The sequence below is a fragment of the Meleagris gallopavo genome, chromosome 1 (assembly GCF_905368555.1).
Source record: "Meleagris gallopavo chromosome 1, MGAL_WU_HG_1.1, whole genome shotgun sequence".
NCBI classification, from domain to species: Eukaryota; Metazoa; Chordata; class Aves; order Galliformes; family Phasianidae; genus Meleagris; species Meleagris gallopavo.
The window spans coordinates 32,443,579-32,471,572 of NC_139404.1; the positions used below are offsets into that span (position 1 = coordinate 32,443,579).

General features: G+C 40.5%; 1 protein-coding gene across 1 annotated transcript in view; it reads right to left on the reverse strand.

The window, feature by feature from the left end:
* Nucleotides 1–24,530, reverse strand: part of TAFA2 (TAFA chemokine like family member 2) — a 186,938-nt gene extending 162,408 nt beyond the window's left edge. The window contains exon 1 of the mRNA XM_085220218.1: nt 23,591–24,530. The gene's annotated coding sequence lies outside the window, so the exon portion shown is untranslated. The remainder of the gene's footprint in view (nt 1–23,590) is intronic.
* Nucleotides 24,531–27,994: the final 3,464 nt, after the last annotated feature.

The window sequence follows — 27,994 nt, forward strand, 5'->3', positions numbered from 1 at the left end:
TCCCAACCTGTTTCTCCTCTCCTTTCTCCTCTTTCCCACATTGACTCTGGGGCTTCTTTCTTTCTCTTTCAGTGCTCTGTTCAAACCAGGGCAATTCAAAATATCCTGATTCTTAACTGATCAAACTTGCCTGAAATTTAGCTAATCCACTATAGAGCTTGATACTTCCAAATATGAATTACATAAGTCCCTCTGAAAATAGTGCCTCCTATTGATTTCTATGGAAACTGCAACAGATACAGAGAGCACAATAGCACTGCTTGATAGAGAAAATTCTCAGCTACAAAACACTGTTTTTCAACATAGTCACTACCGCTAGCTATGCATTTTCACTAACAATGAACAAGAGCCTGCATGCCATCAGACATCATTTTGTCAGACTGTTCCTCTGCTCTCATCTGTCACACAGCAATAAAATGGAATGGAATATTGTTGGGAAGCTTCAACCTCTACTGCTATGTCATCAATATCTGCTTCTGACGTCATGGGCCAACATAATAACACATGAGGCATTACTTTCAGAGCAGCCCTTGTACACCTGCCTCTTGTCCAGGCTCCACTAACAGATAACTAAAACTTCCATCTTTAATATTCTCATTTTCCAGTTTTGTTATGTGAAGAAACACTAAGACACAGGATCAACTTATTTTCATTCCATGTTTGCAATCTGTGGCATCTTTTGTCTTATTTGGTACCTAGGTGGTTAAGATGCAAGTTCAGGTAAACAGAGATCAGCAGCACCACCTTGAATCATAACACTAAATTTAACAAAAAGACTATTCTGCTTTGAAAGCATGTTGGAATATATTTCCTACGATCCACGTTGCTAAGCATATGAGACAAATACCTAGGAGTGATGAAAAAAATTCCAATTACTGAAGTCTGAATGAGATACCCAGCTAAGAGAACATGTTCTGCTGAGTGCCTGAAGGAAACCATAACCTCCACATGGCATCACCTTGGAAGGTACAGGATCTATCATGAGCCTGAAGGAATAATTAACTAGAAATGATCACAATAGTGAAGGCAGATGGCAAGGAACTAACCAGGGAAATATGTCCCTTTTCAACAATTTTCTGCACTTTCCCATTTGGGAATGATCACATTAAGTGAAGCTGATCCTAGGTGCCTCCCACAACCAAAAGGCCACCTCAGCCACCACACCTGATCCTCTCCCAAAATGCTCATTTTGAAGTTCAAAATGGATTTCTGACTCTAGAGAAAAAAATTAAAGGAAAAGGAAAATTAAAGGAAAATTCAGTTCCCTACCATAATAATAAAAAATTGATAACATCTGAACAGCAAATAGAGTTGATATTTTCTGGTAGAAGTTACGACTTTTTTCCTCATTTCACTGGGAAACTTTGTCAGTTTATTCCATAGAAGGAATCTGGATCCTACCAAGGCTCAACAATTTTCAGCCAACGTCTTTTTCCATTTCAAAATTCCTCGTAAGGATATTCCCCTACACAGGGGGAACAATATCTCTGAATGTAGAACATTGCTTTACACAGATCAGATACTCAAAATACCTATCAAAACCACATTCTAATAAAAAAAAAAAAATCATAGCTACTACTGTACTGGGCCATTAGGCTTACTGTTTACAAAGACATTTATTTCTCCAAATAATGCAAGCAATCGGAATGTCACACAAAATTTTGTTAATATTCTTGTTAACTTTAACAAAATTTGAACAAAATTTTGATTTGAAATACAACACAGGTCTAAACCAGTTCTTCCCAGATTTGTATCTGTACAGAGATCTCAAGGTCTTGTTATTTCTGCAAGCAGAATGTTTGGAAATCATCTAATGGGGGCTCTGAGCCCCAAGCATTCAAAAGTTGATCTGAGGCCTTTTAAAAGGACACAAGATGCCAGAAACCATAGCTTGAGATATTAAAGGTAGAATGCCTTTATGAAACTACCGCTTTCACCAAAAAATTAAAGGGTAATTTTCCCAGTCTTTCTTGGAGGTTGAAAATCCATGCTAAATTTTGATTATTGGCTGGCATGGGCAGGTCTTCTATGAGAGGTCTGAGCACCTGGTTTAGTGTGAATTGAGCAAGTCTTTTGCTAAATCACCACAAATTCTCTTATTGCATATGACAAGCAATAAGGAAGTTTAGCAAGTATAGACCATCATTTATTTTTCACCAGAGCTGGCAGGCATACAGACATCCTTTGCTGCATCCACTTGAAAATGAATGTTATTATTTGACTTCTATGCCTATCTTGTAGGTGATACCACCTCCCAAGTCCATCTTAAGTCTCTCTTGTGCATTGAACAAATAGCGATCTTCTCACAGTTATAATCTTGTTATAAACTGTGCAAAAACTTCCGTGAAGTAATGCTGCTGGAAAGTAGTCTAACTTATCTGCAGTTTTCAGTAGAAAACCTTCTGTAGTCAGAGGATGCATCAGGACAGATCCTGGTTCCAAAATAAAAGGCTACAATGTCTTACGTAAATCTGAGTATTGAGTGAAAAAAGGACAGTGATATGGAGGTCATAAATATTCTGGCTATGCTTACTCCATATGCTCTGAAGTCCAGCTATAAATAGCCTTCAAATTGCTAACACATTTCAAGAAAGTTGAGTGACCCAGCTTTCACTTTGTAATGTGAGGGTAAAAGTCTAATGATGTCACAGAAGGGCAGAGGAAAAGAGCCTCTGAAGCCATGTAGACATCTGCTGAAACAGTCCTAGCTGTGAATTTCCATAGAGAGAACCAGCTGGCTTTAACACAGACAAAGAAATGAGAAAGTACAAGGCCAGCCAGAACAAGGTCATCTCTGAGTGGGGAGAGAGCAAAGCAGCTAACACTGACGTGAGTGGTTTATGGGAGGGAGAAGGGAACACATCCAGACACACCTCTGCTTCAGCACTTCCAATTCTCATCAAATTCTACAGCCAGACAGACTTTAGACTTTTTTTTTTTTTTTACATGTCCACACAAGTCTTCATATTTATATGTTAAGGAATAAAAGCACTGCAAACAGAAATTGGGTCATCAGCAAACCCCTTTCTAGTCGTATATTAATAAATTTAATTGACTTTGAAAAACATTTCTGAGAAAAAACTAAAGACATGTTGGACCTTGTGCCCTTCTTGCTCCCTCCATTCCCCCAAGATTATTTTAACCTTCTTGTTTTCCTTCCAGCAGTTATTACTGCCTATTCCAACCATTAAATAATGCTCCCAGGGAGCAGCTAGCTGAATGTGCACACAATCACCAGCACCAGTGGTGCCAGGGTTGCTTCTGTCATACTGTCCTTGCAACAGCTCTCACTGAGTTCTCAATATGACAGCAAAAAGGGCTCTGTCATCTATTTGGCTTCACACACAAATGTTATCCATCACTTTGGAAATCACTTCTCCCACACCCCAAATTACAATTTTGGAAAGATGCTGAATTGTAAATAAACACCCCAAGAGCACTCCAAAGAGAATGTGACTCATTTCCCTTTTGTAACAACCAAAGCAGGAGACCCACAGCACTTCAGCAGGCAGGGAAAGAATTCTAATCATAATCAGATTGTTACAGGTATTTCATATTAGCATGGTACTTTCCTTTTCACATTTACATTTAAAAGTCCTCAAAAAATGCAAAGAAAGCAATAGGTTACATGTTAATTCTTCCTCAAGGATATTACCAAAAAATATCTACTCAAGTAATCTCCCTGCTATAATGGTTATTTTATTTTTGAAAATGGAAACAAAACAATATTGTTAGGAATATTCCACTACTTCAAGCAGTCAAAGAAAGCAGATCAGGAAACCTAGTATCTTACCCATTTTTCATAGGTGTGTTTAAGAAAACATCTATGCTTAGGCCATAGATTCATATGTACGGCACTTTTAGAAGTCTCTATATGAGCTAAGCTCACTGATTTTGTGGATTTCAAATTTTTGAAGGGCAGCCAAAAGTTTCCCTTCATTTTTCAGCTCCTTCCAGACCCCTGAGATCTTGCATCTTCTTCCAAAAATAGTTAAACATATTTACATTGTAAACAACACCATGATGAAATGTATGAAGTGGGTAAAGTCAAAAAAAAAAAAAAAAAAAAAAATCCCTACTGCTTTCTTTTCTGTTTCAAGAGGGCAAATTTTATTCTACAAACAAGTATTGAGCTCTGAATTGAAAAACTAAGTGTTCTCTGTTTTCTGTTTGTTTATTTCTCTTGCCATAGTCCTCTGCCACTTTTTTTGAGAGGCACAGATGCCATTGTCTCACCCTATGTTTAGTATAAAATGCATTCTGTTAACATGAGGGCGATCTTTCTCCACAAACTCCTATCACACAGACATTGTCTCTCTGTAAGCCTTTTGAAGGACACATTATAATTGAAGTAGGTAATTTTAATTGACAATATAAAGATTCTGAAAGCGTTTACTCTGCTTCAGACAGAGCACTAGAGTTCCACACTGCACTGGAATACTGCTCAGTGTTGGGTATTTATTGAAAGTTCCAAGTTATTTTTCCAAGCATCTGCTATCAAGCAGCTTTCAAATGGAGTATATTGTCTTTTGGCAGATTTCCCACGTACAAAAGCATCAACAACACAGCAATATCTTGAAATGAAACAGAATGTGTAAGTCAGGTAAGATTTGTTAGAGATGATATTTTTTCCTTTAAAATTAAAATAGGTCAATACAAGTTGTGCAGGTCATCACAGATAACTGCATAGCCATTCAAGCTCTCATTTTCCACAATTTTCAAAACTGCCTTTCAAAAATGTGATGTGGAAACAGAGCATTTTCAATAATTACAGGCAAGGTCATAAAAGCATTCCTTTGTAAAATTCTGAATAACTCAACACATATCAAGGTCCAAAACGTGACAGTCTTGAACTACAGGAAAATAAGGAAATTTGATCAGCTGAAATCCTCCAGCCGGCAGCACAAGCTTAGGCACATTTATGCCAATAAATCAAAAGTCCCCACAGAAAATTCAGTTTTGATCCTCAGAATAGAATGCACCTGCAACGATAGCTTTGTTCAGTTTAGAAAAACTGATTCAAATGCTGTTGGGATTAGCTAACCTGATCATTGTTGCAAGGTTCATTCGCCAGGAATTGAAACAGTGAATGTCACAGCTGAAAATTAATCCAGTATCATCTCTTGTACTACAGAGCTACATCGTATCTCAAAGCTGTAACTGCTCTCCCAACCAAACCACAGTCCACAGTGATTCTGCCCTTGGACAAGCCCCCACTGTCATGGTACCATCTCCTGGCTGAGCTTTCCAACTAAAGCACAAAGACTAAATTACTTCTTGTCACCTGTACTTGGGAATATCTACAACCACTGAACTAAATAATCTGGTTACTTTGAGTGGATTACTTGAATGCAAACCTTGCTGAAGTTCATCTCATTTTTCCAGGGCTTTCTGACTGCCTTTGGAGTAAGCTGTATCTCAATCTTTTTCAAAATTTTGATCTGGCAGTGCCTGCATATTTAGTGTTGAGAAGGGCTTCATACAACTCTGAGTTTGGACACCTCAGGAAGACACAGCTACAAATAGCTGAAATACAGTTTTAATTGAGGAATTTAATTGCAATGCAGAGCTTGTGTTTTAACATATGGGCCCTTGTTTTATGCACATAATCTTTCTACATGCACAAATGACAGTAAGTTATGCAGGCTGTCTCACAATTCATACATACTATCTTAATTTCTGCTTATTGAAAGTTTTTACTTGGAGTTGCAGAACCACAAATTATAACTGAAGTCAGTGGAAGCTATAAGGACTTAACATCTCCAACATAAAGTACAACGGGTATACATCAGCTGAAAACACAGACCTCATCTCCAAAAATATTTTGACTGGAGGGAGTGGGAAAACTGGGCTTACAGGCTCTGAGAAAGACATCTGCATCACCCAGGGTAAAATCTGCTGTGTCCTCATGTTGAAGTTTCATTCCTGTTAGCCCTAAGCAGTACTGCTGATCTAGCCGACCACAAACACGTCAGCTGGACACGACATGAAATGAAGTAAGCTCTCCAGAAAGCCGACATCCTGGTCTACATTTAGAGAGGAAAGAAGATGAAAGTTAAGATTATAGTGAGTTTTTCTGATGCCCATTTCTACACTGGCATGAATAAGAAATGGAACTGTACTCAGATTTTTATTTTATTTTTTTTTCTGGGAAACCTTCTTTGGGAAGGTTTGTAAGGAAAAGAAAAGTGAGACAGATCAGGAGAGCTTCCACTGTTCTGTGATCTCTCTCCATTTTTAATACAAAATGAGGGCTCATCATAAATGCATTTGTATAACTATTGAAACAAAACCTGTAAAATGCTACAAAGCTAGTGCTTCAAATTTAATGCAAATAATGAACCCAAGTTAATAGCGAGATCTACTTAATATGGAAAAAGGAATTCATGAACCTTGACAGATATTCACTGGAAGTACAATATATGCATCCTCATTTATACAGGTCCTGCAAAAGGAACCACATAAGTAATTTAGAAATATAGAAATCAGATTTATTTTCTGATTTCAAAGCCTGCAGTTGTTTACAGCATTTATGAATGCAGGTATACAGCACGTGGATGGCTTCCTAGAGACCACTCAGCATTATAACCTTGAAGTACTTCTATCCCATCTATGGGAGTGGAGTGAAGTCTTTAAGTAGCAATGTCCTACCTTGCACAAGTACTGCTGGGCAGCTGTTTGTACTGATTTTTGTGAATGCTTTTGTATGAACTCAAGCAAAAAGAAAAAAAAAAAAGAAAAAAAAAAGAAAAAGAAAAAAGGCCCAAAGCAGATGCAGTATTGCCTTATTAAAAAAAAAAAAACAACAACAACAACAAAAAAAAAAAAACTTTAGGTGTCTTGTTTTAAAGCTGTTATGAGCATTGTAGCTATACCCAGGCTTGGTTAAAAACTACAATGGTGATTTTGAAATGGAGTTGAACAACATTTTTCTTTCATTCATTTTTACCTAAATACTTCAGAATCAGTTCAGCTGTACAAATTGCTGTCACTAATTCTTTCCATTATAGACAAGCCCTAGGGTTTTAAACTGTATCCACCAATCTAGGTATATCTATCCACTTCTAAAAGCAAGTCTAAAACACTTTTTGTTGTTACAAAAAAAAAAAGACAAAGAAGGATAATGCTTATTCAAGTTCCTTTTCTTGTCCTAAAATATATCTGTTTTATATGTGCTATGAGAAACCTTTTCTTTTTCTCAAATATCTTCCATTATTTGCATCATTTCTTGCAATTACAGCTAAAAGAACTCTTCACAAAATGGCACTTAGGATCCTCCCAAACATAATTAACATTTTTGTGTGTTTTGCCATTAATTAGAAAGTTAGAAAACTGCATTACTCAATTCTCATTGGGCATTTCATCTCTAATTAGTCACATATTGATGTTCTGCTAATACAAGAGAAATGCAACAAGAGCTTCTCAAATAGTCATACTGGGGAATCAATTAATTTTTCATAGTCCAGAAATAGTAACAAGCCTTGAAGACCCTCAAAAAATTAAAATGCAGTCAAAAATTATTTTGCTGACAGTGATAAGAAGTGATATGAAGATAGGAATGCTGTAGAAGAAAAAAAAGAGAGGGATATGAGATGACAAGGGATGGTTTACTGCCTAATCATGTCAGGGTTGGGGCTTAACCTGCTTTTTTTTTATCTAATGACTTCAGCTGTGGTTGCTCCTCCTAAGACTCATCTCACAGGACAAGTGATAAACAAAACTTCTTATATTTAAGATAGAAGTAATAGTTAAATAATCTAAAAAGTGTTACAGAAGTCCCTTTTTCATCACTCGCTCCCGTTACAGACGAAGAAGCATTGCTTTGTATTTTTGTTATGGTGTTGTTGTTGTTTCCCTGTAGATTATCCTGTAGCAGTCCTGTAGTTTGACTGTACCCAGTTCCAATGAGGAAAAGGCAAATTTGGGGATTGATGTCATAGAATCAATGGGTTGAAAATGATCACAATGATCATTGAGTTTCAAACCCCCTGCTATGTGCAGGGTCACCAACCACCAGACCAGGCTGCCCAGAGCCACATCCAGCCTGGCCTTGAATGCCTCCAGGGATGGGGCATCCACAACCTCCTTGGGCAACCTGTTCCAGTGTTTCACCACCCTCTGAGTGAAAAACTTCCTCCTAATATCTAACCTAAACCTCCCCTGTCTCACTTTAAAACCATTCCCCCTTGTCCTATCACTACCCACCTTCATAAACAGCTGTTCCCCCTCCTGTTTATTTGCTCCCTTCAAGCACTGGAAGGCCACAATGAGGTCTCCCTGGAGCCTTCTCTTCTCCAACCTAAACAAGCCCAGTTCCCTCAACCTTTCTTCATAGGAGAGGTGCTCCAGCTTTCTGATCACCTTAGTGGCCCTCCACTGCACCCGCTCCAAGAGCTCCACATCCTTCCTGTACTGGGGGCCCCAGGCCTGCACACAGAACTCCAGATGGGGCCTCAAAAGAGCTGAGCAGAGGGGCACAATTACCTCCCTATCCCTGCTGGCCACCCCTTTTTTAATGCAGCCCAAAACACAGCTGGCCTTCCAGGCTGCATCAGTAGAGCTATTCTCTACATAACAGCCAGATTAAAGAAGCTTAATGATTCTCAGTTAAATCATTGATGGGAAAATCAAAACCATGAAGAAGAACTTTACGACACTCTCACTGTTTGTTTTGATAAAATACTGGCAGACAGTGGCAGTTATATACTTCTTGGCCTTGCTAGTTCAAGACACATGGACCACTGCTGCAGTTAGGATGCAGTTCAGACTTACATATATAGATTCAATGGCAGGCAGCTGCCATGAGAAGTAAGGACTGAAAGATTCTCTGTCTTGCAGCTAAACTGAAATAGAAGACAGTAAAATTGTTTGCTTTATCTTTGTGCAGCACCTCATTCCTGAGGTTATGTTAAGTGCCACTGTCACAACAATGAACTTGGAATATGCCTCTAGACTGTGCATTTGGTTTATTGTTTTGAAACTCCACAAGCAGCTTCTTACATTCGTTCAGTATATACTTATTCATGTGAAAATTCTTCCTCTCATCTCCACCTATTACACTATAGTACAATAAATATTTGTTCTGAAGTTAACTATCCTTCTAGACAATGCTCTCAGCAACAGAAGTTGACCTGAGAAATAAATTTAGTTACTGCCATGTACTTTATGATTTACGAGAGTTGCTCTGAAAGTAATGCCTCCTATTTTATTAAGTTGGCTACAACATCAGAGGCGGATGTTGGTGGTGGAGGTTAAAGTTTCCATTACATTTTGTTTCCATGTGACAGAGGGCAGCAGAAGTGCAGTCAGACAAAATATCATCTGGCACAGAAGTGCGTATGAAGCAAGTGTGTACCATTTAATTCCTTCATGAGGAAAAAAATGCACCCACTGACATTCATCAATGCTTGCTGAACATTTATGGAGACCAACCAGTGGATGTGAGCACAGTGAGGCAGTGGGTGCTATACTTCAGCAGTGGCAACAGTGACTGTGGCTAACTTGTGCTGGTGCAAATATTAATGAGCACAGCATGCAGGCTTTTGTTCATCACTACCAAAAATGCATAGCTACTGGTGGTGACTATGTTGAAAGACACTGAGAATTTTCTCAATCAAATAGTGTCATTGTGCTTTTTGTATCTGCTGTAGTAACAAAGGAAATAATTAGGATTGCATTACCTTCTGAGCAACTTGCATTGTACGAAGGGTGAATTCACAGTCTCCACATCGGCTTTAAAAAGAAAAAAGGAAAAAGACTCATGCTCTGCTTATTTCTCTTAATATTATCAGAAGCATTCAATCTAATTTACCCAATTTGCTAGCAAGTTTTAACAGAAATCAAAACCAAGGTTAATTAATTTTAATAATTATTGTGCATGATGCTATTATTTTTCCTGTGGCCTATCAGGTTGTAGGACAGGATTCAGTTCAAGATTATGACATCTAAACTTGGACACTGAAATTTAAGTACTCCATTCAATTGACTAAATATAATACCTGTCATGTCCATGAGTTTCACGTTATAGGACTGAAACATGCTATAAATCCTATCCAAGTATCATAGACACTTTGGCACATCTTAAATTCTTACCACAGATTGTTAACCACAAGTTTAAAGCAAATTATTCAGTTTGACCAACTTGGGCAAATAGATACGCTCTGCTGATAAAGGCCAGGATTCAGTGGTTCAGGTCCATCCATTGTCATCTGAGATGCCTGAAAGGAAAAGACCAACTAAGCATATCAGAATCAGATTCTGCATTCTCCTGGATTAGCACTTGGAGGGTACACAAGGTACAGGTGTCCAAACTTTTGACTTGCCTGGGTCACACTGAGTGAAGAGGAATTGTCTTAGGATGATGTTTTGATTGTTGCTGAGCAATGGGTGTGAGCCCAAAGAAATCTGGGCCAGGCCACTTGGCAGGGAAGGGCCACCCCATGATGGTGTGGGGTAGGAGGAAAGCTAATTATTAGCTGTCCTGGGCTACAGACAGGTTGCTCCAGAGTGAAGTGTTGTAATGCACCTGAATCTTGCCCTTGATTCATTTAGCTATGAAGTTAAACAACCACCACGGAGGTAGATAGCTGTAAGTAGAAACACATTTTAGGTGTCATTTTCAAGTTGAATCCTGCCTCTAATGTCCTCTTCGGTAGGCTATGAACAAATTTCCAACACCAGAAAACAGGCAGCACTGCATTCCTCCTTATAACTACACAAAGCAGCAGCAAGATGACACAAAAAGACTTTTACCCTCTGTACATCACTTAAATCTCTAAAGAAGGAGTTTCTGTTGTCATTAAATTAGGACATTGAAATTTGGAATGCATCTCTGCAAAGGTTCTTTGTGTAACAATAAAATGAATCTCAACTAAAAGGATATTTACTTTGAATCCAATGCAGCTCACTTGGGGTTTTGTTTGTTTGTTTGAAAAGATGTCTAGAAAGATTTTCTTTTCAAAATTTTTATGATTGCTCTTGAATTTTATTTGATGGTGCACCATTATTACTTTTCCCAAAAAACCTGGGGATTTAATATGTTTTTGAGCAGAAGCTTCAAGATTAAAAAGAATAACTTCAGCAAATAAAATTACTATCATACATTTGGACAGGCAAAGAAACATAATACCATGAGACTACTACTTCACCTAGCTGTATCATTCCAAATTATAAAATTGAATCACTGGGAAAAATATTTTCAGGCCAATCGAGTAACACAATAGTAAAACACAATTGTAGCTGTTCTCCTGCTTCCAGACTTGCTAATATTGGTTAGAGGTAATTCCAGCTACAAGTTTTATCAGTGTTGAAAATGCTGAAAGGTGGTTCCACCTTCACCTTTTCAATCAAAACCAGCCACCCAAAGAGCCTTTATTATGAGAGATTCATAGAGTGAATTTCAGAGTATCTGCAACAGTTACATGAAGGGCTCCACTCTCTTTTCTCTGACAGATTTAGGCCATCTGAGCAGGTTTTCAAGTTCCTTCATCACCTCAGAGACCAAAATTAAAAAGGAGGTGTGTGGCACTCAGTCTGAAAGCTTTAAAGTATTGAGAACCAGCAGAGAAACTGAACACGTGGCGTTAACCATGGAGCAGCATTATGCTATTTTAATAACTAACAGTAACAACAGGACTGCTAGCAGTTACAAAATTAGATGCATCCCTGTCCTGTTGCTGAAGACCTTTAACATTTTTCTCAGGAAGCTACTCGGTTACAGAGATCTTTGAGCAACTGCAGAAGGCAAGACAACCTGGGCTACCAACTGGAAGAGAGAAATTCAAGAGTAAGACAGTCCTTGTTTTTATATCCATGTTATATTTTGCTACAATTGATTCTTAGCATTAAAAATATCTTTCATTTTTCTCTGGTTGTTTTTTTTTCAGAACCAGCTACAGACCATTTAGACCTATTAAGCAAACACAGTGTTAAATTGCAAACATACTGGCAAAATAATGACTGTGAAGGAGTGAAGGAGAGAGAAACAAGAAAGCACTCAGGGATAGGAGAAATGCCCTCAAACAGTATAGAGAAGAAAAATAGACTTAATTCAGGAATCATGACAAGTTCACTGAAAATTTAACTGGTAAGATAAAACTCTTGGAGAAAATTGCTGCTATAAATTATTATGCTGGTACACCCAAAAAAAAAAAAAAAAAAAAAAAAAAAAGAAAAGCAAGTTCTGCTCTATTATTACACCACTTCTAAAGTAATCCAGCATTACTACTAATTCAACTTAGAAACCCACTATTTGTAGAGCCATTTGTAAGTATGAAGAAGTTCTTAATTGTTAGTACACGAGTACTGATCAAAGGCAATATTTCATTCATGGTCAAGGAAAAAAAAAATTTTAAATCTAATGGAATGATAGATTTGGTTTCATTTGTCTAAGGAAATGTTTCTTGGACAGAAGCCTAAGTTAAAGACTGTTTAAATTTAAAAAAAAGAAGGGCATGCACAACCTCTTTGTTCTCATTCTCCTCTTCCCCAATTGTTATCCTGTCTTCTTCAATGCTACAAAGTATTTACAACAGTTCAGAATGAACTGGCCTGGAACAAACCAAGGTTCCATGGTAAAGTCATAGGCAGGCATGCCTTTCCACTATTTATGGCTAGAGATTTCTCAGAAACATAAATTATATTTGAAAAGAGCACAAAATAGAGAGAGAGCAAAAGGCACAGGTCAAGGTCACTTTCTTTCCTCTGAAACAGGAACAACTGCTCGACACTTGCAAGCATTAGCAGTATATAAGTCCTCCTGTATTAGTGTTACATGAAATATTGGCCACCACCAAGCAATGGAAAGCATATGACAAAGCATTAGGCAAAGTAAAATGTAGTATTTTTCTCTCTGCCTCACATTCTGATTTTCTTCTTTTTTTAGAGTCTGTTCCCACTTGTTCTCTGGCTCTGAACAGACCAAAAGTTTCTTAATGGAGCAACTTCAGAAAAGAGAACTCCTGGATAAAAACTAAATGTCTTTATCAGGACCATAGTCACTGGAGAACTTAACCACAACTTATCAATATAAAACAGAGGAAGATTTTGCCCATGAAGCTATTTCCTTTTCCAGTGGGCTCCAATGACAGGCTTCCTATTTCATGGATAATTAAATGACTTCAACAACTCTACAGATATGAGAAGAAGAGACTAAAAGAATAACGATTTTAAAAAGATAATTTCTACTAGAGACAATTACACTGCAGGAGCCAACATATAATTACGCACTGAGCTCCAGCATCACCTCTGCCTCCACAAAAGCCATCTAGTACCAGAAACCCCTATGCCTGACTCATCCTGTGGCAAAGACCATCTGAGAAAATAATAGAGCCAACAAACAACCCTGAAGGTAGTAAGACAGAGAAAGGTATGCTTCTCTAAATCTCTACAATCTGTCATTACCATGATCTGAACTCCACAGCCCACTGCTTAATCAGGACTATGTATTGCACACAGAAAAATTATGCGTATTTCTATATAGGTTTCTGTTGATCATATAGACTGATACAAATTTTACAAATGTCATATAGCTATTCATATATAAGCAGCTCATGGCTTTTTCAGAATTGTTATACTTATTGTGACTAACCATCTTTTATAAGCAAGTGGAAGTGCCTCCACCCTCCCCCTCACTCCCATTCTGCTTAAACATGTTGGAGAGGAAAGCATCCAAGTGAGTTCTAATATCTCCAGAGAATAAGATTCCAGGACCTCTCTTGGCAGCCTGTTCCAGTACTCTGTCACCCTCAAAATAAAGAATTTTTCCTCATGTTCAGATGGAGCTTTTTGTGTTCCACTTTGTGCCAATCGTTCCTTGTCATTGCTGAAAAGATTCTGGCCTCATCCATTTGACTCCATCCACTGGAAATTCATGAGCATTGATAAGATCCCCCCTCAGTCTTCTCCAGACTGAACAGTTCTAGGTCTCTCAGCCTTTCCTCATATGGGAGATGCTCCAGGTCCCAGTCATCTTAGTGGGCCTCTGCTGGACTCTCTATAGAATTTTCCTGACTTTCTTGAACTGGGGAGCCCAGAACTGGACACAGTACTCCAGACATGGCCTCATCAGGGCAAAGTAGAGGGAGGGGATCATCTCCCACAACCTCCTGGTTATGCTTCTTGTGACCCAGGATACCACTGGCCTTTGTTGGCCACAGTGGCACACTGCTGTCTCACAGTCAACCAGTTGTCCACCGTGACACCCAGAATCTTCTCTGCAGAGCTCCTCTCCAGCAGGTCAGCCCCTAATCTGTACTGACGCATGCAGTTATTCCTCTCCAGGTATAAGACTCTACATTTGCCCCTGTTGAATCTCATAAGGCTCCCTTCTGCCCACCTCTCCAGACTGCATAGGTCTCTCTGAATGGCAGCACAGACTTCTGTTGTGTCAGCCATTCTTCTCAGCTCTACATCAGCAAAGTTGCTGGTAGTGCATTCTATCCTTTCAACCAGGTCACCAATGAAGATGTTAAACAGTACCAACCTCTGGGGAACACCACTAGTTACAGGCCTCCAACTAGACTCCGTGCTGCTGATCACAACCCTCTAAGCTCTGCCAGTCATCCAGTTCTCAATCCACCTCTCTGTCAAGGTAGACAACTACTCTCCCCTCATTTACCTCTCATCTACTCAGCCAGTCGTGACATCCTAGAAGGCTACCGTATTGGTCAAACATGATTTCCCTTTGGTGAACCTATGTTGATAACCTCCTTTTCTTCCACTTGCACACAATTCTCTTGGAAGGAGACCACGAGTTACAAAAAGTTACAAAAAATTGCTCAAGTTAAGATGGTGAGAGAAAGACTGCATAAAGACCGAAATACAAAACACAGAATAGCTTTGGACTTAAGGAATAAATGATAGATAGTGTTTTCTTTTCAATAATTACTGAATTATTGAATATACTGGAGCACAAGCCTTATGAGAAGCAGCTGAGCGAGCTGGGATTGTTTAGACTGCAGAAGAGGAGGCTCAGGGGAAACCGTATTGCTCTTAACAATTCCCTGAAAGGAGGTTGAGGCAAGGTGGGGTTCAGCCTCTTCTCTCAGGTATCATTGATAGGACAAGAGGGAAAAGCAACAGAGGAAGGCCGTTAGAGACATACTTTGAGTGCAGCTTCAACACAGGTTTCACAGCTGAAAGATGATGACTTAAAAATATACATTTCTGCTTCCTGCCATGGCAAGATCATGGTCAAAGTTTCCCTGTGACAATCATTTCTGTATTTTGCTAAAGTCTAACTCTAAGTAGTAGAGGAAAAAAAAAAAGATTAGAACCACAAGCAAAGCTATTAGTAGAATGTGTATGCATTTACAACATTTAGAATTTATTCACTAACTAGATACAATTAAGCACAATGACAGAACCAGAACTATATCACCTGAACTAGTAGATATTGTTGAATTTAATAAATACACAAATGTAAGGTGAGGTATGAGCTACAAAGATTGAACTCACTCAACTGAGTCATTTGTAATTTTTTACAAAATTTTTATTAGGTAACTACTTAATTTTAAAAATTATTCCAACAAATTGAACGTCACAATTAATTAAAGAAAATATCAGAATAACATCCCAGTTCCAAGAAGATCACTCCTATGCAATATGTATGGAGTACTGTTCATGTCAGTGTACAACTTAAGTTTACTCAAAATGTTTTCCTGGGGTGGAGTCAAAACAAAAATAAATTACTCACCCATCCATGTATCTTTTTTCATTTTGTGTGTGTTATTAAAATAGCATATACAGTAGACTTATCTATATTACTGTTACAACATGGTGGCATTGGACTGACATAACGGTCTTAAGGAGTTTCCAAATATAAATATATACTAATGAGATAATCCCTAGAGCATAGATATGGAGGAATGCTATCTAAATAATGTCACTTCTATTGCAGAATTGGTTTCAAATTAATTGTTTCTTTCTAAAGCTATAATTATCTGGAGGAATGTAGTTAGTCAGAAAAGATGAAGTTAAAAAGTGCATAATGCTTAATAGCTCATTAAATAGAAAATATACTGTAAATTTGGGAATCAGAATGACTTGCAGCTAACTGTGAGATGATGGGTCATGGCATATGAAAAGAGACTTTTTTGGCAGGAAAGCAATTTGGTAATGCTGACTGCAGACTGTATTTTCTTGACATTCTGAAAGATCATATGACACCAATGCAGATGAGGTGAACGGTGAAGAGAAAAGGAAGGGCAAAGAGAGCTAAAGGAGAAAAAGTTAAGGTGTGAGTGTCTGGGTGGATGATGAGAAAGAGGGGAATACAAGTGTCATTACTGCAAGTTCAAATTTCAAAGTAGGAATGAGAATAAGATTATCGAAGAGAGTGCATTCGTGCAGCTATAGTGATAGCAGTGTCAGCACTTTTCTCACAAAGACTTTTACTTAGAATTCATATAGGTGAATAATTAGCAATTTTACATATTTTTTTCAGAAGAAAGCATGGTAACTGTTACTTACCAATTGCTCTGAGTATGTTTTAAAAAGCATACTTAATTTAATGAGTGTGAATTGTGTATTTGCCAGACATCAAATCTGTATTTATAACAGATGCAACAAATCAAAGCAACTCTAAAGAAAATCTGAAACACTGAGGAATAATTATGCTGGTAAAAAACAAAAATAAAAAATTACATCATAGCCTCAAAATGAAAGCTCAGAAAGGCTGAGCTAAGCTCAAACTTCCTCCTAGTACACTTACACATGAGCAGTGACCCCAACACCTATATGAGAGGATGCAAACATGATCAAAGTGGGGGAAGGCAGCTGTGCAATTGCAGTCAGCCACAATATTAGGCGAGGCATCCCATACGGGCCTCCACAAATGTGATAGTTAAAGCCCACACATCCTGGTAATGTCATCTAAAAGCATGAAGTGATGTATGGAGCTCTGCCACATGTGGGCACAGATTCCCAGATTTAGAACGTGCATCTGAAAAGAGGAAGAAAGTTGCCCAGAGTTCTTTTTGACCACAAGATGATCTAAGTGGTAAAGGAATACTTCTATCAAATTATAATGTTTAAAAACAGAATATAATACAACAATTTTGCCATGGGGAAGAAACACATCTCCTAGGGCTGGAGTTTAAAAAGCAAGTGGGTTCATGGCTACATTTCTTTAAGCAAACACCTTGGTTAAGAAGATCTGGGTGCTTTGGCAGTAGTATGCTTGAAGTATTATCTTAATCCTAATCCCAGTATAAGAGATCTCCTTCATGGTTTTAGATTGAACAGAAAAAAGCAGGATCATATAACGAGAAGTGTCAGGCAACATTAACCATATTGGCTGATAACAACGTATCTGAATATATAGCTTGTTATGAAAGCACACAAATACAATTTTTCTTGTCTTGATTCCACTAAGCTTATAAACCAGAACTTATCACACAGTATTTACCACTATTACCAGACATCAAGATAAAATTTACCACTTCTCTTAAGTGTAACTTATTTGTTACAATATAGAGATTTAAAAAAAAAAAAAATCAAAGCTAAATAAACACAAGGTAACACAGTGCAGAGAGGGTATTGTTCTACTGCCATAGCACAGAAATAGATCTTTTTTTTCCTGCAGTTAAGCTTTAAACATGGCCTTATTTCTTGCAGGAAAACCACAGCCTGATATACTTTGTCAGAAAGTGATATTTTACTTCAGTGTCACACCAGTACCTTCACATTTGAAGAATCACATGACTGCAATTGTAGTTTCTAATACTATAATACAGGACAGGTACTTGCAGCATCTTTCTGAACATTACCTGCTGTTATATAGTCTCTGTTCTGAAGATAAGAGAAATTAATGTTTACAGAAGGCATAGGGCTGACAACCCATAGAAACAAAGCTCAAGTCTTGAATTTGTACTCAGAATACAGACACAAACATAGCCATTTCAGCACCACCCCACCCACATGCCTTCAACATGGATCTCTCCAAGCAGTTGGCAACATTTATTCAGGCTCCCTTCAGAAAAGTCTGCAAGCACATAATTAATTTGACTAGTCCCACTGAAGACATGTACTTGCAGCTGAAATGCCTTACTTGATCAGAGCTCAGTTTCTGCCTCTCTGTGCACACAGCAGGTGCACATCCTCATTTTTGCCAGCGGTGATTTTTATGGTCTGGCCAGTTCTATAGTAAAAAACAGACTAAGACTACTAACTCTTTTAGATAAACCATGAAACAAGCTTCAGTACTAACTCTCATCCATTACTGAAAAAGATCCAAAACCCAGTCAGTCTGCTACATACAAACAGCACAAAATGCCATTGTTTTTCTTCAGAGCCACCAAGCCACCCTGACATACTTTGCAGTGTCATTAAGTGCAATGATGTAACAGCTAACGATGAATTATGGTTGAGTCTGGAATTCAAAATACCAAATGGATATCTTACATAGGAGCAAACACCAAAAAGTCTCAACTGAAAGGGGATCAAGAACTGCATTGTTCTAACACAGTGCTCACTGATCTGCTTGCATGGCCATGAGGAAGGCCTCTAACCAGTGCCTCACATCGAAAGCCCTGGGACAGGTTTGCCATACGTGGTTTCATATGGTGAGGGAGAAGTCACAGGCAGAGACTGTAACCAAGAAGAATGCCTTCAAAGAGAAGCTCAGAGGGGCACAAAAACCCATTTGGTTATTTGGGGGCAGCACTACAACCCTTGTCTCATCCCACGGCACAGCAAGTCAGACAGACACAAGGACAGGGCCAGATATACAGCCCTCCAGGCTGTAGTGAGATGGAGCAGAGGCCACCGCTCCACCTTATCAATATGTGATGCAGAAACTGCAGTGGGGAGAGCAGGAGGGAAAAAGCCAATACGAGAGCATCAGTGCAAATGTGAGAGACTTGTCAGGTCTGTGCTCCTGTCTCCAAAGGAGCTGGTGCGAGACTGCATGTTACTGAGAGATTTATTTTAAACGTATTATATTTTGCTTTTTGCTTTTTTTTTTTTTTTTTAAAGAAAAAGAAAGAGAAAACAAAAACAGAACACAAGATAATTGCAGTCTGGTTCTGATAAGCCAGTTAAAATATACAGTGCTGCAATTACGCCTCCTTGCATTTCAAAAAGGAAATTGCTTTATCAGATCAAGTCAGCGGTCCATCTAGTCCAGTGCTTCATCTTCAAATAGTGATGGTAATATTGCAACAGAGGCAAGAAATCATCTACGAAGCAAGAGACCAGCATGCTACCAAAAATAAAGATAGGATTATTTATTTCAAAAATATTTCATACTCAGTAATCCATTTCTTAATCGTTTTGTCATTTATACAACTGAGTAGGTTTGTTGAACTGTGCTTGTGCATTTATTCATTTGCAAAGTTTGGCAGTCTGAAGCACCTTACAGCACCTCAGTTCCAAGGCACGGTTTAAGTGTAGAAGATTACCCAACAACTCACAGTCTAAAAACAACTCTACTTGATTTTATCTGCACACTGCCCTGTCCTGTGGCTCTCCCTTCGGCATTGTTAGAGAGATGCTCGCAGTACAGGAGGCTGTGTACAGTGCCGTCCTGGTGCTGTGAGACTTGTGTTCAGGTTTCTTATTACAAGATCAGCAAGATGTGAAGTAGGGCTGCTTGAATACGTAAGCCATTAGCACAGTGCAGATTGTGAGGTTTGATGAGCTTTAAACAAGGGACAAACATAACTTCCTAATTTTTGTGCATGCAATTATGTATGCAATTGCTTCCATACTGCAAGGGGGAGGGATCAAATCTATAGAAAACATTTTCTAGTGCTACATCAAGCGATAGCTATTGCTACAATGCTTCCCACAAATCAGAGTTCTAACACAGGAAACACAAGAAAAAGCTAAGAAAGCTTTTTTTTTTACGTGACTTTTCCCATTTTTTCTAAGTATATGGTGTTCTACCATAACTAGTACTGTAAAGCATTTTGCCTATTTTTTCTTTCTTCTTCGAAAGTGTTTTTCAAAACACGCTGCATGAAAGAAGCTCTATAAAAATGCCTTGAATTGTTTATCTTAAAAATGTGACTGTTTTCCAATCGCAGTAAGAAAAAGTACATTAGGTGGCCATTATTATTTTGTCTTCTCTTTTGATAAATATCTGACTCTCTATGGTAACTACAAATGGCTGCAAGGGCGTATAGAGAATCAAAGCACAGAAATCACTACCTTTCCAAGTTCTACTAAGAGGAAAAAGAGATTGCACTCAACACTGAATGATGTTGCTGTTGCTGTTTTCACATTTATTCCCATGTCTAATTTCATAATTCTGACTTTAGTTACGAAGACTGTTTCGAAGCATATATCGACAGCTTGCAAAACTAAATAACTGGGCCAAATTTCCTGTTAAAATAGCCCCAACAGTGGATTTGGGTATTTCAAAACTATTTCAAATCCACTTACAATGGATTCTGTGAAGCTCAATATAGTATGTAAATGTGTTCTCACCCTAAAAAAAAGCAATTGCAATCCTTTTTAGGTGCACTCTTAAATTCAGTGATCTAAAGATAATGGTGCAAATCTCCAGCTGGTTTAAAATGTCAGCACTTCAACTACTTCAGTGGAGCAGAGAAAGTCTACATCAGTTCAGAATGCCCCTCTTAACACATAAAAATGGTCACAAATGGGGCCAGATCAGTGTTCAGCTCTGCTGACATGGGAAGACCCTTCTGGTATGTTCATCGAACCATAACTTTTGTCTCGATCCCTTTAAAATACAGCATTTCAAAGTAAAAATGGAAAATGTGTTTTCAAATGAAAAGTAGTTGCTACCTGAATTATCTGGAGATACAGCAGAAAATCAATGAGAAAAAGACAACAAACATGTCATTCAAATGAAATGCGTAAATATGAGACTGAACACTAATTAATTACATTTGTAGAGTCTTCACTTGCTGTAGCCTTTGTATCATTGTGAAGTCTGTTTGCTCTCAGTTATTTTCTTTGTTTGATGACATTTGACTAATAAATACATTGATGAATTGCAACAGCAAATGCCACCCGTTTATCACAAAAATAGGAAGTGCTCATGTTTCTGACACAGCGAAGTTAAAGGATTTTTCGTCGTTGTTGTTTGAACTTTCGGTACTTAACAAAGGAAATAATATTGCTTTCCCAGATAAACTTCCTGATCTTTATTTTAATTTTCAGAGAACAAACAGCTGCAGAATAATGTGACTTAATGAAGCATTTCTAATAAAATGCTGCAGAAGTTAAAAGAGGGACACGGAACTGCTTGCTTACTGATAGTTGCATCATGTGGAATAATTTTTCAAGATGGGGATCTCATTTTTCCATAGACGAGTATTAAGTAATGTGACTTTTCTGTCTTCCAAAGTCAGTGATTTCCTTTAACATGGATAACGAGTTCACAGTTTTCAATTACTTATTAATAGTAAGTAAAACACACAATATAATTAATGCATCATACTGCTCATGCACTATTTATGCTTTACACAGGTTAGTGAGTAGTAATCCAGCCAGCAATAAATTTATGTGCAAAGATGTTCAGATCTAAAAAAATGCCACAGTATGTTTTTTCTCACCAGAAACATATAGCCTGCATTTGTAAAGAGGTCCTTTATCAAGCCTGTCATCACCTGCCATGAAATTATGAAAGTTCTTGGTTGCTACATGTTTTTCTGCTGCCACAATTCAGTGTAAAGTATTATTTGCTCTATGTAAATCTAGACAGGGTTCAATGAATCATCACTTTGCAACTTGCCAGTAAAGCAATCTCCAAGATCCATCTGTAGACACATCTATTTACTTCCGTGCAGAACTACTTATTCATGTATTCCCTACTGGAATCATCGAGTGCCTTGCAAGAACCTACACATAAAGCCGAGACCCCTCTGCTCATAGGAAGAGATGGAAAAAAGGTTACCTCATGTATCCAGCACAATAAAAGGCACTGCCACATTACTCATCATTCTCTGATTATAACAGTATGATATGAATCAAGATTTCATCTCAAAGTCAGCCACAACCAGCAGCATATATAAAATAAATAGCACGTTTTTGAGAACCCCCTTATGCTCAAACAACATATGAAGCACTGAATAGTAATTCTGAGCTGCAATCAACTAGTTGAGCAAAGCTCTCCTCTAAAATCACGGCACTTGGAGAGTTTACATTTTTAACAGAGACAGTACTGTAGTTTGGGGAATTGGGACTCCGTGAAACCAAAAAACACACAGCTTTTAACATTGCCTCAGCAGCATCAGCTCTCCAAAATAAATTTTTAATAACAGAATTTCTATGAATTACTTTACTACTGTTCATCACACACAAAATAATTTAGAAGCATCGGTATGAAATGACTGCACAATTACTGTGGGAAAAGCACCATCGATGTAGACCTTTGCCACCCCTGACAACAATGCCTCCATGTGCACTTTTCCAACTTCAGCTGAGCTGCACTCCCTGTGCCACTGAACTACTCCTTCGTGCGTACTCTGTGCTACACAACATAATCTTAATTTATCAATTGGACTTCACTTAGATCAGCCCATAAAGTAGCTTTAAAGTATTAAACACATAGCAGGCTGAATGCTAATGTCTGGAACTACTCGGTGAAACAGAGAGACCAGATAGCAATTATCATTTAGTCAATAGTAATTTAAATGCATCCAGTGCTGCCAGAAGACCCCAAGACCTCGAATGTTTTATGGGGCTTCTTGGGATAGGGGTTGAGTGTGTTTATTATTCCGACTGAGGGTTCTCCAGGAGCTGAAGCACAGTTCTTTGAATGCAGAGACAGAGTCGACCGGGGGTGATTGGGAGCAGTGAAGTGCTCAGTGCTTTGCAAAAATACTGATTATCTCTGAGCAAACGCTGGAAACAGACAACTGTAACTACACATATAATTTAAAATGCTTCAAGCAATGATTTTTAACTCCTGGGAAGAATGAAGCATGCTGCAGAGATGTGTCACAACTCCTAGCAGGGCAGTGTAGGCTATTTCTCCGTATTCTTTGCACAGATTAGGGGTGTCCAATAGTACAGTTCAGCGGGAACAACACGGGTTACGTTAAAACTTTGCCGTTCAGAGCCACGAATGGCATGGAGCAAGGGGAAAGCCTTTTCACTGCGGAATACAGAGCCTGTAACATTCAGTGGTAAACGAGTTCACCGAAACGGAAGGGAAGCAGGGCGGACAAGATAGGCTTCGTACCCTGCCTACACACAACTTGGGGAGCGTTAGAACCACGAGGAAACGGAGCCACGAACCATGCCTTGACAGCCCCTTTTTTAAACGATTTATAAACGGACTGAGGGTTGTCAATCTCCGCCTGCAGCCGTCCGCTGCCTAAAACCCCGCGTCCCGGGGATGTTAGCTGCCCCTTCCCCACCCACACGGCCGGGCTGACAGACCGGTGAGCTCCGCAGAACTGTTTGGCTCACTAAAACCAACTCCAATTACAACCAAAACCTCGCCGTTCTCCTGCCGGAGAGGCGGAGGTGGCTCCTTCCCAGCCACGCTCCCCAACTTTCGGACACCGGGAGGGAGGGAAGGAGGGAGGCCGGCATCACCCCGCAGACCGGCCCGGCTCCGCGGCACCTCCCGGCCCGGCGCACGGACACCGCCCGCTCAGCTCACACTTACCTGCGGCCGCTCCGCGCTGCTGGAAGTACCCCGCGCTCGGCCGCCTCCCGTCAGCGGGGAGATCCGGCCTCAGCGCCCGGGCATCGCCGGCACACGGCCGGCGGCATGGAGTGGCTCCGCGCCCGGCTCTTCGCCGTTCGGCTCAGCCTCCCCGGGAGAAAGCGGGGATCCGGCGGAGTGATGCCGCTGGGGGTGTTAAGTGCGTGGGGAAGGAAGGGAGACTCGAAATGTTTCTCGTGCACGATTTCAGAGTATTAAAAAAGAAAAGAAAAAAAAAATAGGAGAAGTATAGGGATTCGCTGTCTGAGAAGCGGCGGGTGAGGAAGTCCTGCAACCCGGTGCGGCTCCGCCGGTCCGTGCGGTCCCGATTCAGCCCCGGCGGCAGAAGATGGGAGGAAAACCCGTCGCGTCCTGCAGCGATCCCTGCGTTACAGCGGCGCTGATTGGCCTGCCCGCCCCGCACGGCGCCGCGTCCCCCTCCTGCTGCCTCCTTCTCCCTCTTGGGAAAAGTAAACGGAGAGAGAGGGCTTCACCTGCAGCAGCAGCAGCCGCCGCCTGCGCGCTCCGCTCCGCTCGGCTCTGCACCGCGCAGGAGCGCGGAGGAGCCCCGGGGCGGCACGGGCAGCTCCCAGCGCGCCGTGCCGGGGATGGGGGACCCCGTCTCCTCCCGGCCGCGCGTCTGCTCCGTGCGTCTCCTGCCCGCTCGGTCCCGCGGCTGTTTGAGCTGGGAGCGCCCCGCAGCAACACCCGCCGCCTCCCCAGTGCCCGCGCACAGCGGAGCTGAGCCGCCGCCTCACGCGCGGCTCTTCCTCCTCTCTCGTCCCCTCCCCTCCTAACAGCGGGACGAGGGGCTGCCAAGTTTCACACGCGCGCACACGTGGCCACCGGAAAGGAGCGGATCCCCGCGGTGCCGCGCTCCCCTGGGGCCCCGCTGGGCCACGGCCGGGAAGGGGACGCGGGGCCGGGCAGCGCCCCTGGGGAGTCAGCGGAGCTGCGGCCGGGGCAGGAGCGGGGCAGGGGCAGGAGGGAGGCGGCGGCGCCGGCAGCCAAAAGCTGGACTGTGTCTCCCTCCAGAGGGAGTCGGGAGGCACTTACGGCGGCTTCGGCGGAGGGAAAAGCCCGACTTCCCCCAGCGGTGCCGGTGAATCGGTTCTCGCCGGCCTGGGAGGCGGCAGGTGGTTTTTATTAGGGGTCAGAGCCCGAAGAGTTCTCTTCCTTCTGCCTACCTCTGTTAACGGCCACGACAGCTGGTTGATAGAGGGAAGCGCTGGTCGGTAAGGATAAGTAAAAGTGCAGCTTGCTGCTTTATTTCAGTGTGGCTTGTGCTGTTGGAAAAAAAAAGGATGCAGGGAAGTGGTGAGAGCCAAAGGACCTTCATTAATTGCAGTAATATCAAACACAGGGTCAGATTCTGAGTTTTCTCCCGGAATGCTTGTCCATTCCTAGGTTGAATGGGAATGATAATGTGCTAGGTTAAGAAGCATTGATTTACTTAACCATCCATCATCTTTTTTTTTTTATTGCTCTCTCTACCACCTAACTTAACAGCAAATGTTTGGAGAATAAGCTTTTGTTGAGCCTTTAGCTGTCAGCACACCTTGTATGACACTGCTGGTCAACCATGTGAGATGCAAAAGAAGGAAGCAATACCCCAACTGTTGTGGTACATGCTGGAGGTTTTCTGTGTAAGTAAGGATCTGTAGAATATTTGAACTTATTCTTTTTCTTTCTTTCTTTCTTTCTTTTTTTTTCCCAAAGCAAATGGAGCAGATCTGGAAGCCAATGCAATCAAAAAGAAAAGGCAAAATAAATAGAGAGCTTAATTCTCGCTTCCTCACATACAAATAGGACAGAATACAAAGAGGTTGGTATGGAAAGGGCAAGCTAAAAGTAGCTTGGCACGTGGTTGTCACACCCACAGTTGAGGCAAGCACTGCAGTACACAAGGCTGCAACCTGCAGCCAAGTAGGAAGGCCCTTGGTTATAAGGACAAATGTGATCTTCCTCATTGGAAGCTGTTAACATAACATCACAATTTCCCATGCTGGTAACTGTGTTTCTGCATCCACAAAGGGCTAAAAATAGTGCAGAAGAGACTGAAACAACTAAGACCATGCTGCAATCAGCTGTATAATTTCCGCACACTGAGCAGACCTAAGGTAGTGTGAATCCATAGGGGCTGGATGCTCCTTCCCAGCAAAGCAAAATGGCCATGGAGCCTGAATATGTAACAGAATGGATATCCGTTACTTATCCATTGCATGGGCCAGTGGGGGACCACAAATATTGTTGCTGGATTAAAAGCAGCCAGATAATGCCTAAAGTGCAGCTGTTGCACTTTAGACATAGCTAACACCTTGTAATTATAGGAGTGCACAGATCTATATTAGCTGCTTTTATCATTACACTCATGTTGACAGTGTATGGTGAGACCAGACAGTACTTGGCAGTTTCATGCTGATGTCCTGCTGTTACAAGAATCAGGAAAACACATCCTGAGACACAGAACTACTGTAACCAAGTGAATAAAAACAAGTCACATGCAAAAAAAAAAAAAAAAAAAAAAAAAAGGAGGAACAGAAGGAAAAAAACAGTAGAGAAAGCAACGGATAAGATGTGTAGATGTGTCCCACTTTGGAAAATGTTATTGTTCTTTACAGTGTGATGTGGCACATGAGTTCCAGATCCCTTTGCCCAACACCAGAATACCAGGACAGATGCACAGCACTCACATGCAGGTTGGAAGATTCCTATCTGCTGCCACAGTATGGCCAATGTTCCCAGGAAGAGCTGAAATGATCCATTACACCTTTGCAGTACAGCTGGCTTTGCAGATGCTTACTTAGTAAGGCTGACTCATCTCCAAAGGTGCATTTGGGCATGCTGCACATACGCTATATGATAAATCTACCATTTTCTGGAAGTACCAGATCGGCAGTCTTTATGGTACACAGCCTCTATTTATATCCTTCTGACTGGAAAATCCCCAGCAGAATACTGTGGCCATAGAACACAACACAGTTACAGAACACAGCTATTATATGAATGTCCTTTCTTGCTTTAGTTTTTGAGTTAGTGTCACTACATCTTACTTTTCTGGCTCTTCTACACACTGGAAGAAAAGCATAAAGCATAAAAATGGGCACTGGTTCTCACAACAGGTGTAATGTTTGGAACAACTTCAGTATTTCTATTTCAAGTTGAACAGCACAGCATAAAAAAGGAGGAAAGTAAAAAGTTATTTCAGACTGTGGCACTTGCATATATGTTGATTTAGTATGTTTTTACACACCGATTTTACTCAGAGGTATGAATGTTCTGAGCTGCTGAATAGAAGAAAAGAACATTTTGGTGGAAGTGATGATTTTACCTCTGGTGACTTCCCTGGTGTCTACCAATAATTTTGCTCCTTTATCTTTATCATGAGATCATTCCCCTCCTATCACTCACCATGCAATTGACTTAAACTAACTGCAAGTGCCAGTGACAGCACTGTTACGTTCTCTGTTTCTGATTTTATACATAAAAATAGTTTTACTTGGGCCTGATATAAAACATTTTCCTGTGTCGTTTTATTGCCACTCCCTAATCTGGAGAAGAAGCATTCAAGTTGTCCACCAGCATCCACAGGGCTTTTTCTGCAAAGGGGTTTTCTAGATAGTGTCAAGCTTGTGCTGTTGCATTCAAGTACCAGGTGCTGGACTTGCATTTGTCTTTGTCAAACTTGAAGAGAGCTCACTTCTCCAGCCTGTTTCGATTTCTCTGAGCACTGGCTCTGCCCTACAGCGTATCGACTGTTCCCCCACCTCAGTAACACCTGCTGAGAGTGTTTGCCACTCTGTCATGCAGGCTGTTAGAGAGGGCTGTAAGCACATTGATTCCAGTATTGAACACTGAGGAATGCCACGATGACTGGCACTGCTCATTAAGCCTGTCACTCCAGGCAATTTGCACCCTTGTTATAAGCCAGTACCACGTTATAAGATATCCAGTATGTATCTGCACAATTTGGCTACGAGAATTTTATGGTAGACCATGTCAAAAATATCAGTGGAGGAAAGATAAACATCCACTGCCCTCCTCTTCCCTACACAGCCAGTCATTTCAGTGTAGAAGGTAATCAAATTGGTAAGACACAGCTTGCCCTTGTTCAATCTGCAGGGACATTTCTAAATCACCTTCTTGTCCTTCCTATGTGTGGAAATGGCTTCCAGTGGAATTTACTTCATAACTTCCCTGGGGACTGATTCCTACGAGGGTGCTCCAAAAGTAATGCCTTCTGTTTTATTATGTTGACTCACAACATCAGAAGCAGATGGTGGTGTTATGGCAGTAGAGGCTGAACCTTCCCACTGATACTCCATTCCATTTTGTTGCCATGTGGCAGATGATAGCAGAGGAGCA